This window comes from Miscanthus floridulus, chromosome 10 (genome assembly GCF_019320115.1).
Source record: "Miscanthus floridulus cultivar M001 chromosome 10, ASM1932011v1, whole genome shotgun sequence".
NCBI lineage: Eukaryota > Viridiplantae > Streptophyta > Magnoliopsida > Poales > Poaceae > Miscanthus > Miscanthus floridulus.
This window is the reverse complement of record NC_089589.1, coordinates 114974904-114990917: the sequence shown is the minus strand read 5'-3', so window position 1 is coordinate 114990917 and position 16014 is coordinate 114974904. Positions and strand designations below refer to the sequence as shown.

Here is a 16014-nt window from a genome sequence, read left to right as displayed (position 1 = left end):
ACCGCTTGTCTGTTTAGGACAGATGCATCCACTCTCGATCCATCTCTGTACAAAAAAAATACTGAGACAGTAATTACAAAGAATTAATAAGAAATCGAGCTTCATGAAAAACAATTGTAGCTCGAAAGTACCATTTTTGGAAAACATTATAGTACACTAATTATTGGAAAAGTGAAATTGGTAGCCCTGGCCCTGTAAATTGAAAATCATAGTAAAAACAATTATTGCACAATATTGAAGAACAACAATTATACTCTACTTCTAAGAACTAATTATAGCATCACATACTAACAATGATGATCTTGACCACCATGGAATAATTAGCTAGGAATTTAAATGTGTTCATAGACACCAACCGTTTGGATGATGGATTCACCACAATTTGAGCCTTGCACAAATGTCAAATTGGAAAAGTGCTCTCTAGAATGGAGAAAGAACTAGAATGAGAATCAAGCAATGTAGCCATCAAAACGAAGCTAATTAAGCAACAAAATCAAAGGAGTGGATGTTTGTTACTAACCTTAAAGCAAAAAGATCAAGCCATTCTTCAAAATCCAAGCGCTAGCTTCATGGTCAAGAGCAGCCGCAACAATGGAGGGAAGGGCCTAAACGCACACCTCTGTTCTTGGGATGGAAGAGAGGAGGAAGGAGAGGACGGCTGTAGCCTTTTTGTAGGCTTATCACCATCGGTCCTTGGCTAGAACCGACAGTGATAGAGACCAATCACTGTTGGCTCTTGGCTTATACCGGCAGTGATGAGTACCCGCCAAAACACTATTGGTTCAAGCCACAAACTGGCAGTGATGTGGTCCTTCACTGCCAGTTTTAGCCCAGCCCCAATCATTTTCTCATTTTCAAGCTCATAACCGGCAGTGAAAGTACATCACTGCTGGTTCACACAAATTCGGCAGTGATGAGGCCGGTAGTGATGTGCAAATCTGGCATAGTGTTCGATCCAGGTTGAGTCACATAGGTAACGTAGGTAACAGACATACGTAGGAATCGGAGAGTCATGTAGGAACAGAGAGAAGAGTTGAGCAGGGCGAGTATTTGCACTGATGATACCCCCTAGGTATTTTTTAGGTGTAGAGATGCATGTGCATGCATTTTAGACATACGGGGACTTCAATTAGCCACAGTCTTGCAGCATTTGTTCACTCGCTGCTTGATAACATCTCACATAACTATTGTGTATACTTCAACCATGAGTACGATGCTACAATAAATTCTGTTTATAAAGGCTTTGATTCACATGAGCAAGTCATAACTTCACATAATCATCATGTCTATAAAGTGGAACAAATATTATGTGGCTAAGGCTTTGTCATGGGTAAAGGTGAAGTTATCATGTATGTCATTCCTCATGTATCTAGATAACTCCAATAGAAAAAGGCACTTTTTTATAGCACGTAGTGGACACTATCATGCCAACACATACCATATAAATCCAACAAAATTGATAACTAAGCTTCGAAGTTGACTAGGTGCCATGTCATCTCTAGCTCATCTGATTTTTGGCAAAATCCGAGATCTGAACAGATATACATGAGCTCTCACTTGTATAAATAGGCCCCAAATCAATAGCTAATCCACCACCCATATCATTGACAACAATCAAAAACTTGCCAAGTGAAACGCACTAGCAACATCTTAGCAACAATGGCTGCCAAGATATTTGCCCTCCTTGCACTCCTTGATCTTTCGTTGAGCGCTACAACTGCGTTCATCATTCCACAGTGCTCACTAGTTACTGCTGCGGGGTATGAACACCTAGTTCTACGAGCCTATAGGCTACAACAGGTGCTCACGGCGAGCATCTTACAACAACCAATTGCCCAATTGCAACAGCAATCCTCGGCTCACCTACTAGTACAGACCATCGTAGCGCAACTGCAACAGCAGTAGTTCCTGCCAGTGCTCAGTCAACTAGTTGTGGCAAACCCTACCGCCTACTTGCAGCTGCAATAGCTGCTTCCTACAAACCCACTGGCTGCGGCGAATGCCATTGAATACCTGCAACAACAATAGTTACAACAGTTCCTGCCAACGCTCAGGCAACTGGCCGTGGCGAACCCTGCCGCCTACTTGCAACAGCAACAGCTGCTTCCATTCAACCAACTGGCTATGGCAAACGCCACTGCATACCTTCAACAGTAGCAGCCGCTTCTGTTTACCCAGTCGGCTGTTGCAACCATTGCTGCCTACTACCAGCAATAGCAGCTGCTACCAGTTAACCCATTGGCACTAGCTAACCCATTGGCTGCCGCCTTCCTACAGCAGCAACAATTGCTGCCATTCAACCAGATGTCTTTGATGAACCCTGCCTTGTTGTGGCGGCAACCCATCATTGGAGGTGCCATCTTCTAGAATACAAATGAGTTGTACTTGATAACTATGTTCTTGTGTCGGCGTGTGCAACTTCCCAGAAATAATCAATACATTGATTGAGATTTATCTGAGTCTATTCCTTAATTTTTTTCTCTGTATAATCAATTGAAAAATATCGAATCAAAACTATAGCCACATGCTTGATTAATACATAGACAATACAACATTACATCATCAATATCAGGATGTGCCAGCCTGACCTCTTGAATGTTCTCATTTGGCTGTGTGCGTGGGTGTTTGTAAGATAGATGCGACTGTACGCGTGTGTAGTTGAGTACTTGCATCTATGGTATGTTGTTTTAAGAACGTCATGGGCACATATCTATTTCAGCACCCATAAAGCAAATTATTATAGAATCATGTGTTGGATAGTTTTGCTCCAGCAATATCCAGCAACGTGATCACGTAGATAGAATCAGATTGTAGCACACGAGACATGGAGATTTATACTGGTTCGGGGCACGGTGCATGCTAATCCATACTCTAGTGGTGCGGTTGCTCTTGTATTCTTATGCTCAATTACAGGGGATGTTGCTCCTAGCTACGTGTAGATGGAATAAGTGGAAGATGGATCCCGAGCCTGAGGTACCTACCCTCCTTTATACAGGTAGAAGAGGTAGGGTTACAGAGAGGGCGATCGGGTTAACAGATTGTTTCCTAGTTTGTTACATGATATGCGCAACAGAAAGATCCTAGCTATCGTCCAAATATGACCGCTTTGGTTTGCCTTAATCTCGACATTGGTCGATGGCGTTAGCCCTCACAGGCCTCTCCCTTGATGGCTGCAGGGCCGAAAGCTTGGGGATGGTCACATATGCGGGCGGTGCAGGTACCCCTAGCCCATATCTCTGATAGTAGCTCCCATAGGACTTAATGATAAGCCAGCATATAGCTCTAGCCCTTAGGACGTCACAATTTCCTCTACAAGTTCTATGTACTATAAATACCAGTGACCATCTTCAGGTGCCGAAGTTCTGAGCAGTGCGCTTAGATATTCCCAAGTATTGGGGAAGTAGTATGTTGTTGTTTGAGTACTAAGAGCATTTCTTGGGTAGTGAGAATATTCTTCAAGTATCGAGTGGGGTGGTGGTACACCATACATCAAGGAACGTAGTTCCTTAGCAGCTATAAGTGCCTGGCTCAGGTGGTACACCCTATATTGGGAAACGTAGTTTTCTAGGCATAGCCCTCGAGATGTTGTCAACATCTCTTTCAGGTGGTGGCACCTAATGATCGAAAGCATAGCTTACAAGACGTCCATAAGCTCCTATGTTAGGGTGAAAACACTGCCGTATTCGGGAAGTTGGTTACCGACATACTCCGGCGTGTAAATTAGTGGTTGCGCATCATTAAGTCATAGTCGCAGAACAATAATGAGGATGGGGTAGGTGCATCTCCATCGCTCGTGCATCACTAAGCTAGTTGGTTTTTGAGCGACCCAATTTGGGTCGTCGGTTAACAGCACTAAGGGCGTCACATTTTTCTTCGAGACCCGTTAAGCAACAGATCTCGAATTTTCATGAGCCTCATTAGTGGGAAGAGCGAGGTCATTGTCTTGGAGCCCTAAGGCCAATATAATAGCGTCCCGGGCCAGGAACTGTTGTGGGCGAGAAACGAATGCGTGAGCAGCTATGGCAGTTGCGAATATTACTCTTCGAGCTGGTGACGGGTAGAACGAGTGAACTTCTGCTATCACTGAAAGGAAGTGGTAGGACAAAGCCTGACCAGTGGGGGCATGTCATAAAAGTCATTTTTCCAGATTCCAGGAGCTCATACTTTGGTTACAGCCATGGGCCAACTAGTTTTCCAGTTTCCCACAAAGGGGCACACATCCGCTATAATAAGGTACTTCGAGCTCATCCGGGCATTGGGAGATTTACGTGACACCTAGTGTCAGAGGTTTTAGGGTCAGATTGGTGACCCTCTCGAATACCTCCCTGACTCTAGTAGGGGCAGGGTCAATAGTGAATGAGTCACTACCGCTTACACCTGCTGCGAGGGTGAGTCAGGCCAAGTATCCGATCTGAGTGTCAGATCACTCGCCTATACCGGCTCAGGTGATGGTACATCATGGTTTGGCCCATTGGGCCCCACGGTTGCCATGGTTACGCGGATGGATTCCTTCCCGGTGAAGCTGGAGCATCGGTTTCGGTGGCTCTTTTCCCCACGTATACCTCAGAAGGCGTCCCCTCGGAGATCATGGGAACGTGGCCTAGCCTTAACTAACGACACCACTCAGAGAGATTTTTATAATTCCATTGGCCGTGTGGCTCCCCTACCTATAAAAATAGGGGAAACAGAGGAAAATAAACAAGTTAGTGCTATAGCTTTTGTATTCTTACCTTCCATCGCATGCCGTGATTTCTCCCAAGCCTTTGTTCGTCATCCATGGCCGGCGACAAGCGTGCGAGGGCAGATATGGAGGAGGGGGCTGTCGGGAAGCGCGTGTTCTAGGGCCCTATTCTTCTCTGTGATCAGCTGGTGCGACTTGGGTAAGTGTAGATCCGTCACTTGGGCTTGCTAGGAAGAGGGGTGGTTTGAGTGTATCATCAGTTATAGGGACATCTCGATGGTGCGCCTTACTCCAAGGCCCCCCATTGATGGGGGCATTTCGTCATCGTCACGGCTTCCATTGGCGAGAGGTGGCGATGGAGGAGGTGTTCTCGCCGTGGTGCAGGAGGCCGATGCGACGTGTAAAGCCCTTCATGATGTCACTCGGGAGATGAGGCGACTAAGGGAGTATATCTCGGTCGTGAAGGCGGCATTTGACACCACAGATGGAGAGGCCACCAAGGCCAAAGCCACGGCAGTGGCGACTCAGGCGGAGCTCACTAGTGAGTTTAGCTTCGCCTTCCTTGTGCCTTGATGAGCGCAACTCTGAGTTTTGCCTTTCTTGTTCCTAGGTGTTCAGGAGCAGCTGGCTGCTGCCTAGGCTAAGGTGGTGGGACTACGGCAGGCCAGCGAGGATCTGGCTAGGCAACTGGCGGAGGTGTTGGAGGTCACTAACGACAACATTCGACCGCCAATTATTATCCAAAATAGGAGAAATAAACAATCTTTCGACACATATGCCTTTACTATTGACATAGTTCCACTTGTATTGGAGAAAACATGTTTTGCAGGACAAATATTTGAATACAAATGGAAAATGATCAAAATGTGCAAAAGAGAAAGTGTAATGCAAATTCTATACCAAAATACCAAGCAAAGGTCCACTCCAACTAAGAATTTTGGCCAAGCACCGACGTGGCAATGGTCCAGGCCCACCAAGGAACTGGCCACGTGAAGGCGGACATGAGGCAGGCCCACCAGGGTGCGGCCGCACCCTCATCGCCTCCTCTCGGCCCCACCTTTCTATGGCAGTTGCATGCCGCCATGCTGCGGCAGTTCCCGGGTGTTTCCTATTTTTCCAGCACTAAACCGACCAAGCCACTAGTATAAGAAGAGGGCTAGAGCTCATTCTCAAAACACACAATAACATTTGAGCCTCTACCTCACTACCTACTCTTGTACTCTTTTAGCTTTTAGCAGTAGTTTTGTGAGCAAGGCAAGAGCTATCAAGGAGGGCTTGGCTCCTTGAAGAAGAGTGACATCTTGGTATGAACAATACTATGAAGAGTTCTTCCATAGTCATGCTCTCATATCATTTATATAATAGTGCATATGAACTAGAGTATAGTTGTCTTGTTATAATCATGATATATGAACTAGTATATAGTTTGTGTGTTATGATCTTAACATGTTCAACTTCATACTTAATCTTTCATATGGTTTGTATGAGTAGAAGTAGGGTTAAGTTGAGGTGGTGGTTCGTCGTTCCTTCGGGTTTGCCCATATCCTTTACTTGTCGATCCATACGGTCAGGGACCTAGGGGATATGTGTGGCAGAACCGCCCAAATTATAAGGCCCACATGTGCCTATCATTGTCTCACAGACTTCTTACTGTAGCACATGTAAGCCACACAATCTCAGTAGTCTGTCGAGTGTCCTCAGGAAACCTGAATCAACCACATTTTCTTTCCGAGCAGGATACATTACAGAAAGCATTGTAGTATTACAACAATTTATACAATTACATTAGAATAAACAGCAGAAGTCTTACAAATCATAAGTTTATCCACCATTCATTGAGTTATTACAATTCATAAGTTTTAGCCATATTGGCAGTAGGGTAGCATGACAGGTACCAGTTTAATGACACACAAGAGAGCTTCACCCTACCCAAGGGTGCAAAACAAACTTCAGTACTGCTGGCTCTTCTTCTGCAACAAGGGTTAACAAACCCTGAGTACAAAGGTACTCAACAAGACTTAACCGATGAAAGGGAAAGACTCTAAGGATATGTAGGCTTTAGGGGGAATCAAGGTAAGTCTGTAGCAAGAATCAAGATTAACTTTTGCAGAAAAGCTTACTAATAATTGATCCTTACTTTCAATGTTTTAGCTCAAGTCATTATCAGTCTCTAGTTTGCACCTGATCTAAAGCAGCCACTTCCTTAATCATCACATCTCATGATCATCAGTACTATTGTTTCAGTTTATTAACTATGATGTAGAGCAGAGAATCGAGTCTTCTTCTCTGAGAAGTAATGGTGATTTGAATCGATTAGGCCTAGCTGGGGTTTCCTTACCACACGACATATACAGAGGTCTAGGTCTGGACCCGAACCTATATATATCAACCTTCACTCGGATCCTCTAAAATGTGAACAGGTTCGCGCCACCCGAGAATACTGTACTACACTGCCGTACGTCATCCCAGATGTTTTTGTAGGATGGGTACACGCTACTCTCACCATCTCTCCACTCCCAGTGAGCGGTAGTCCTTTCCCATAATGGAATAGCCAAGGTGTTAGGCTTACCAGAGTATGTGGCTAGTACTACAAAGTCTTGACTCATAATAGGTCTACAACAAATGGTCCTCAATCAACACAAATGGAGCACTACGTCATGACTCAATTCATGACGCAAGCAAAGAGTCCGCCTGGTCTCAAATTAAATTCATCAATTATTTACAAACCACAGGGCATTCCCTAGTAAGAACATGTGAAACAACCTTGTTGCTCAACTCTTAACTACTAAGCATAACTAAGCATCATTATCCTACTATTACTAACAGGGTGATAGGGATGGATATTGAAGTATCAAGGCAAGCATGCAGCAGTTGGTGTACAAACAACTCCTATTTTACTTAAATGCGTAAATCATAAGACTTAAGTGAATAACGTTTACAAAACACAAGGAAAGGGGTTTATGCTCTGGGGCTTGCTTGCAGTGTTGGGGTTATCAGGCACTTCAGATAACCACAGAAAAGATAACCAACTCCAAAAGATTAGAATTCCTTCCACTTTAGGGACTTGCTCAATAATGGAATTCCACTCTCGATCACTAAACGAAAGTAAATATGCATGCTTTAGAATGATGCGATACTTAACATGACTTATGGCGATAAAACAAGACTAACTAACTTGAGTACAACTTTCCTTCATGATTAAGTTTGGTTAATTATTCACAAAGCAACATTTGTTTATTATTATTAACCAGATGATTATGAGATCAACAAACAAGTAATTAACTTGCCAAGGAACATCAAGGGTGTTTTGTGTCCCAAGGTCTACATTCAATCTAAAAGTACAGTCAAGTCATGTTATGATTAATTTAAACATTTTGGTATTTATTAATTAATAATTAAAGCATGGAATTAAGTGGATAATTTATATTCATCAAAATAGTACTAAAAATTTTGTGAAGATAGGTCTAAGAATGAATAGCATAAATAAAAAGTTTCATGATTAAAGGATAAATATTTGAGCCTATAAAAATCATGGAAGTTGCATTTATTAATTAAAAGAGGTAATTTTTAAGCATGCAAAAACTATTGATTTTCATCATTTTATATGTTTACTAGGTATAGAATACAAAGATAAGATTACACAAAAACAATTCATGAATTTATCACACTTCTACAAATTACTATGACTTGTAGAAGAAACTACACATTTTAATCATTTCTAAAAAAGGATAAAACAAACCAACGCAAAAACCTTCCTGCACCCATCTCTTCTCTACCCCAGATGCGGACAGGCGGGGCCCAGGTCCACCGCACAGTGCCGGCCGCACGAGGTCCCCTCTCTTTTCCGCAGCTCCTCTACCATCTAAGCGAACAAATAGAACACCATGGCGAGCATAGCCATGGCCACGGTGGACCGGTGACACTCCAGCACGGTGGAACACAACGACGGTAGGATCTCCAGCGGTAGGAAAATGGCACCAGCAGCTTCCCAATGACTTAACGAATCTAGCCATGGTACCGATTGAAGAAACTACGACATCGCACGAGCTTAGCCGCAGCCATGGCAGTCACGGCGGCGAGGTGAGCGGCACGCTGGCCAACAAGACCGGTAGAGACAAAATTGAAGTCCTAGACATCATCAAGATCTCACCATGATCACGACTGCATGATCGATTGAAGTGGGGATGCGGTGGAGATGTGTCGTCGACGTTGAGGGCAGCTATGGCGGCACGGACACAGCGGCGAGGTGGTGTTCTGGTGTGTCTGCTGCCCCAAAGACCAAACGAAAGGGATAGTGAGCAACACGGCAACATAGGAAACCTAGATCGAGAGCTTGAAGGGAGAGAGAGAGTGGCTGGAGATGGCTGGCCACAGCGAGGGTGCACCTCAGCGGCGATGGCGAGCCGCCATGGCAGAAATGACGTGTGGGACCGATTTCATCGTTGAGGGGCTGGGCAAGTGTGCGTAGGTGATGTGTGGTATCAAAGCAGGACTGCAGGCATGAGGAATTTGGTGGTGGGCAAGCAGGTGTGATGAATTTTTTTGGCCGGCAAACGGGAAGAGCTCGATGGAGGCGAGGAAACAGAAAGAAAGAAGATGACTCTGGTGTCACGCTATATTATCCATAATCGAAACGTCAAGTTGCACCAGCTCCTACTTGACTTGATAGCGCAAGCAGCTAAGTACCCTAATGCATGGCGCGGCGCTGGAGGGCGGTGGTCGGCGGCGGCAAGCTGCTGTGTTTCACTAGATGCCGACCTGATGATGACCGACTGCAACCCCATCTTCTCCTACTTTATCCCAATTCCAAAAACAAACTCAAGGATCTCCAAGAACCAAAGTTGATAATCTACATGCATGCTTCAACTTTGCTTTAAGGCGCACACTCAAATTCTCACCAGATTGAGAGATCCAAGACCAAGAACAAAGGTACCTTGACACTGAAACTAAGAACAGACAGCACTTGACAGCTAGGGTTTTGTAAATCAATTTGATTAGCAAAGTTTGTGAATTAATTAGTGAGCAAACCTTTCAACTAGTAGCACCATTGTACGATATAAAGTTTGTATTATCAAATGGTACTAATGTTTGAACAAATTTATTTGAAAAAATCATTTTAATAAATACTCCAAAATTGAACTTAATATTGAAATCCAAAGCCAAATCATGATCAAGTATAGAACTTCAATTTCAATTCCAAATTTGGAGCTCAATTTTAGTTGGTTGGACTTGAACTCATACCCTACACTTGACACTAGTGTAAAGTACACACCTTACACCTCGAAATTTATTAGGGCACATTTTCAAGTATTTTTGTGAAATTCAAAAATACAAGGTCACAAAGTACCTTAAAAGAATTTCTGGTTTGAAACACAATACATCACTCATGCATTGCATTACTAGCAAATAAATATTAATTTTAGTGAATGCAAGGCATGGTTAGCTACTATGGATGATTAACATGCATGATAGTGACATGGTCAAGTTTTAGTGGTGCTTAACACCAGGGGTGTTACAATATGGGTAGTTTCTTTGTACACGGGCATGGTGCTCAGGTGCATGGGAACCTTCGGATATGACGGTGCCCCATAGTTGAGGGGAGGTGGTAGGTGGTTACAGCCCTGTCCATCCCTTGTAATCCCCCATGTTTGGGTATTGTGTAGGAGTTCATAAAGTCTCTTGCGCTTGCTGGTTGACCAGTGCTCGGAGATCTCCCTGCCCATCTTAAACTTAGTTCTGACTCTAATCATATAACTTGTATGATCATTAATTGTTCTTTGCACAGCTATATTAGAACATGTCAGCTCCACGTAGAAATATTCCTTTATTCTTTGTTTTCCTTTTAACCTTGAGGTTGGCTCAGATGTGTGTCCACTATCCTTGATATACCATTTTTACCCCTATCATGAACTATTGGTCCACTATGCAAGTATGTAATCTTCTTCATTCTCATGCTAGACTCTTATACCTTGCCCTCCTTTGGAAAAATATAAATAATGATACCCTGAATACTTCTGGGTGAAATGCTACAACGATAGATCCATGCGCTTGCAGATGATTTCTGTAATCATTAAGAACTATCATAGTTGGTGTTTCTTAGAAGCATCGCTAAGGTTAACTCAATCTTAGTGATGGTGTTAAGAAATACCAACAGGCATTTCTGGCGCCCTTACCGGTGATGGACTTAAAACCTCCTCACTTGGTGATTGTGCTAAGACATGCCAACAAGCATTTCTAGCGCCATTACCGTGAAGGGCATAGGTTAAAGAATCTAGTAGGACATGATCAAGAGCACATGCATGTAATGGTAGCCATAGTTTATGAAGGCTAATTCTACTTGTTTTCTTCCTATTGTGGATGAAAACAGGATAGTGTATGAGTGGTTTTGATCTGCCGAATAACTACACTGATAATCTAGAGGCACTCCTAAGGAAGAGCCGGTCTCATACCACTTCTTCTGCTACTCTGCCGGTAGTTGAACCAGTCACCCCCATACCATCTGCTACTACCGCTATGGCCAAGACACTCTATGACTACTCCACCCCCGTTGTTGCCAACGTACCCATTAGGCCCACTGTCAATATGGGAGCTGGAAACTTTGAGCTACGCACTGGCCTCATTACCATGGTACAGGCAAACCAATTTTGTGGTTTGCCAAGCGAGGACATAAGTGCACAATTGCAACACTTCCTAGAGCTGTGCGACACCACAGTCATAAAAGACATCGAACCAGCTAGTATTAGGCTCCAACTATTTCCCTTCTCCCTCGCGGGGAAGGCAAAACATTGATTCTACAAGGAGAAGGAAGCTATCAGTACGTGGGACTAATGTTCCATGGCGTTCCTCGTGAAGTTTTTCCCCATGGGCAAAGCCAATGCCCTAAGGGGGGGATTTCAAACTTCCAGCAAAATTACATGGAATCCATCCCCGAGGCATGGAGATGCTCTAGGATTACATCCAGGCCTACTTGCACCACGGAATGGAGAATTGGCTCGTGCTCCAAAACTTCTATGAGGGTCTCATGCCCATGTCAAAGGGCATGTAGATGCTGCTGCTAGAGGAGCATTTCTCTCCCTCACCATCAATAATCCCACAGCACTCATCGAGAAGATGGTAGCAAACCAAAGCTGGGGAGAGGAACGAAAACAACAAAAAGGCATGCATACCGTGAAGGAGGCAGATATGCTTGCCGCAAAAATGGATTTGTTATTGAAAAGATTGGATGAGTGTGCCGCTGAAAAGGAAGCCATGAAGAGCACCGCCAGGCCATGGACTCACATATGACATGTGAGGTCTGTGGAGAGGTCGGACACTTACGGAATAACTGCCCCGAGACCCGTGAAGAAGCATCCGACATCAACAACGAGTTCTGACAAGGTAACAATAACGAGTGAAACAATCAGTCCCGCCCACAAGGAGGTAATTCAAACTTCAACTCAAACTACAATTCGAAATCAACCTTCCTTGAAAGACCTAGTTTTAGGTCAAGCAAAAATTAATGAAAATCTTACTAAAAAGTTAATGTTTAATGATAAAATGATTGAAAATACAAATTCAAAACTTGAAAATTTATCTTCCTCTGTTAAGAACCAATTAAGTTTTAATAAAATGATTGAAACACAAATTGCTCAAATTGTTGCCGCTATACCTGTCAACCATTCGGGGAAAATCCTGGGGCAACCCGAGAATTCTCTCGAATTTGTTCATGCAGTTGTAGAGCAATAAAGGAGAAGTCTTGCCGACAGACTATAAATGTCGAGCCCTTGCCAAAGGTAAATCGGTAGTTATCTTTTAAAAACTCAAAAAAAATTCAAAAAAAAATTCAAAATTTCAAAAAAAATTAAAATTCAAAATTTAAAAGTTTCTTTAAAATAAACTTTTCAGAAAAATAAAATAAAAATCATTTTCTGATAGTATAGATTTTTTTGTTATCAATTCTCATTTTAAAAAAAATATTTATGAAAATTCAAAATATAATAAAAGTTTTGTGGAAAATCAATTTCGGAACAAGAATTTTGAAACAGAGGAGAGCACCAACGGTGATGAGTTCAAAATGGCCGTTGGAAGTAGCCAGCCAAAGGGGGACCAAGCAGGCCCACCTCCGGTGCAGCTGCACCCTACCCAACGCCGCAGCGGCCCCCGCTCCTCCAACGGCTCCTAGCCGTTACCCTCTCCCGCCTTTAGCTGGTGCTTCGCTCTATAAAAGCCAAGAGCTCAGGGTTGAGGCTCTCCTCACCCTCACACTCTCCATTTTCACTCCCTCTCACTCTCTCTTGCTCCATCACTTGCAAAAATATTTTTCACAAAGCTTGAGTATAAGGAAACTCTACAGAAAAATCCTACACTCATCACCACCAAGCTAAGCTCACGGGTTGTTCGATTTGTTTTCACTAACGTAACCCCGTTTGCGAGTTTTGTTGTTGTCTTTTTTTTTGCCATGGGCAAGTTCAGGAGGAAGCTCCCCGGTGCTTTCAAGAAAGCCATGGGAGCGAGCTCAAGTTGCTCCCGCGGAAGTTCAAGCACGCGCTACACCAAGCCTAAAGAGAGCTTGATGCATGAAGAAGAAGAAGAAGCCGAGCCAACAGAAGAGCAAGAACAACCGATGCAGGAGGGCGATGATGATCCACACCTTGATTTCGAGGGAGACCGGGAGATGCAAGCATACAACCTCATCAAGAATCGTGAGTTCGTCCACACGCTAGCATATGACCCCGACCTCCTCCAAAAGATAGGGGAACAAGGAGCAGGGCTAGGGATGAAGATGGCAGCTTTCAACAACCACCAACACCGACAGCGACACCACTTGTGCCTTAGGCATTCCATACAGAGTGGTTCCCGGCCATGCAGACGCCTGGGTTCACCCCTGGGTATCAGCCGGACTAGGAACACACCCCGCAACCACACGAGGCTAGTGGATCGAGATAGCACGAGGCCGATGACACGGCATGGACGCATCACTCGTCCGACTCTGAGGGGCTACCACCACCCGTCCATCCACGATAGTCCACTTCGGACTGTCGGGAGTTGGACGACATCAACACTCTCCTCGGAGGATTGGAAATCCGCACAGGTGAAATTCAAAATACACTTAACACTCATGTGCAGGATACGAGACAGTGGCACCTACAGCAGCAGCAACAGTTCACGAACATCAACGCACTGCTGAGATAACAACAGGAAGCATAGGCGGCCTACTGGTGGCCATGGGATATAATCCCGGACTATAGGCCTAGAGCTAGCTTGGGGGAGGACCCCCGTAGAGGTACCTTGTATCTTTTTCGTATTTTTAATTTTCTCATTTATTTTCTACATTTATTATTTATTAGCATATAAAAAATCTAAAAAATTAAAAATATCAAAAAATAAAATATGACAAAAATACCAAAAATATGAATTCCACTCTCATATGTGTTTAAGGAATGTTTAGTTTCTCCTATGTTGAAATGATGAATAGTTGCTCCATCTATAATTCATTGGTGCCTAGGTTATAACTTAGTATTCCCCAAGATTTAAGTTTGTTGGCTAAAAATGTCTCATCCTAAAAACTTGAAAACTTGTGGGTTTGCAAATGCATGCTCCTTTTCTAAGTTGTTGCGAGTTATGATATGGAACAAATAGAATTTGCTATGACTTTGTTCTAAGAGAAACTTGACATCCAGAGATTTTATTTTCAAAAATGCTAAAATTCAAAGTTCCTCAATGATTATGAATACCTACCATGGCCATATGACAAGATATTCAAATTCAAACCCTAGTCATATGCTACTTGTTTGAGCATTGAGCTTTGTCAAATTGTTGTCACCCTAGTTGAGATTCTTGTCATGCACCCATGATCAAGACACACATACACCCACAAATAAACTGCTAACTCTTACACTGAGAGTTACACAAAAACATGCTTTTTCCATCCACCAAATAAATTACTCCATTCATTTGTCATGTGTCTCTCTCTCAAAAAATTTTATATGCCAAAAAGAATAGTATGGGCTATGCTAAAAAAAGAAGAGAAAAGAAAAAATATCCATGCCAAAAAGGCATGTGAGAAAAAAAAGAAAAAAATATGCATGCCAAAGAGCATGAAGAAAAGAAAAAAATAAAAGAAAGAAATATAGATAGCCCATACTTTCAAATAAAGGCATTCATCAAAAAGAGAGAGATTCATGATTCAAAGGAGTACCAAAAAATATTTAGAATTAGGACAATATGAAAAATGCCACACACTTGCACGTCTTGATCAAAGTGTATGCCTTGCATCTCCTTGAGGTCTGGTCTTTGACTTAGCAAAATATGTGATGCAAGTATGCCCCACTTTTCATACCTACCCAAAACTCCACACAAAAGCTTTAGTAGTAGGATATGAAAAGAAGGCAAAATTTCAAATGCCTTTGGTGAGGTTTCATACACTTTGAGGGATCGAGAGAATCATTTGAGGAACTTGCATTTGTTTTACAAAACTCATAAAACCTCCGAATAGATGGTTAATCGAAGAATGAATGATTGGTGATTCTGTTATCACCGTTCTATCTTGCAACCGCCCAAGAACTTAGAAAAGCTATATGCCCCATATGGATCAAGGCAAAGGGTGGATAAAAATGCCAACTTATTTGAATTGCGGAAGAATACTTTGTTATAGACATGGAACTTGTGAATTGTAATGGCATAGTAGCAACTCTTGATAAACAACCAAGCACTTCGCTATTTGCTCGGGACGAGCAAAGGTTAAGCTTGGGGGATTTGTTGGCGGTCACTAACGACAACATTTGACCACTAATTATTATCCAAAATAGGAGAAATAAATAATCTTTTGACACATATGCCTTTACTATTGACATAGTTCCACTTGTATTGGAGAAAACATGTTTTGTAGGACAAATATTTGAATACAAGTGGAAAATGATCAAAATGTGCAAAAGAGAAAGCATAATGCAGATTCTATACCAAAGTACCAAGCAAAGGCCCACTCTAACGTAGAATTTGGGTCGAGCACCGATGTGGCAATGGTCCAGGCCCACTCAAGAACCGACCACGCGAAGGCAGTAATGACATAGGCCCACCAGGGTGTGGGCGCACCCCCTGTCACCTCCTCTCAGCCCCACCTTTCTACGGCGGTTGCATGCCGCCATGCTACGACGGTTCCTGGGTGTTTCCTATTTTTCCAGCGCTGAACCAACCAAGCCACTAGTATAAGAAGAGGGCTAGAGCTCATTCTCAAAACACACAACAACATTTGAGCCTCTAACTCACTACCCTACTCTTGTACTCTTTTAGCTTTTAGTAGTAGTTTTGTGAGCAAGGCAAGAGCTATCAAGGAGGGCTTGGCTCCTTCGAAGAAG

At 43.1% G+C, this 16014-nt stretch overlaps 1 pseudogene; it reads left to right on the top strand.

Annotated features, from left to right (window-relative positions):
• The first annotated feature begins 1659 nt into the window (after window positions 1–1659).
• LOC136489992 (zein-alpha B49-like) lies at window positions 1660–2367 on the top strand (annotated as a pseudogene).
• Window positions 2368–16014: the final 13647 nt, after the last annotated feature.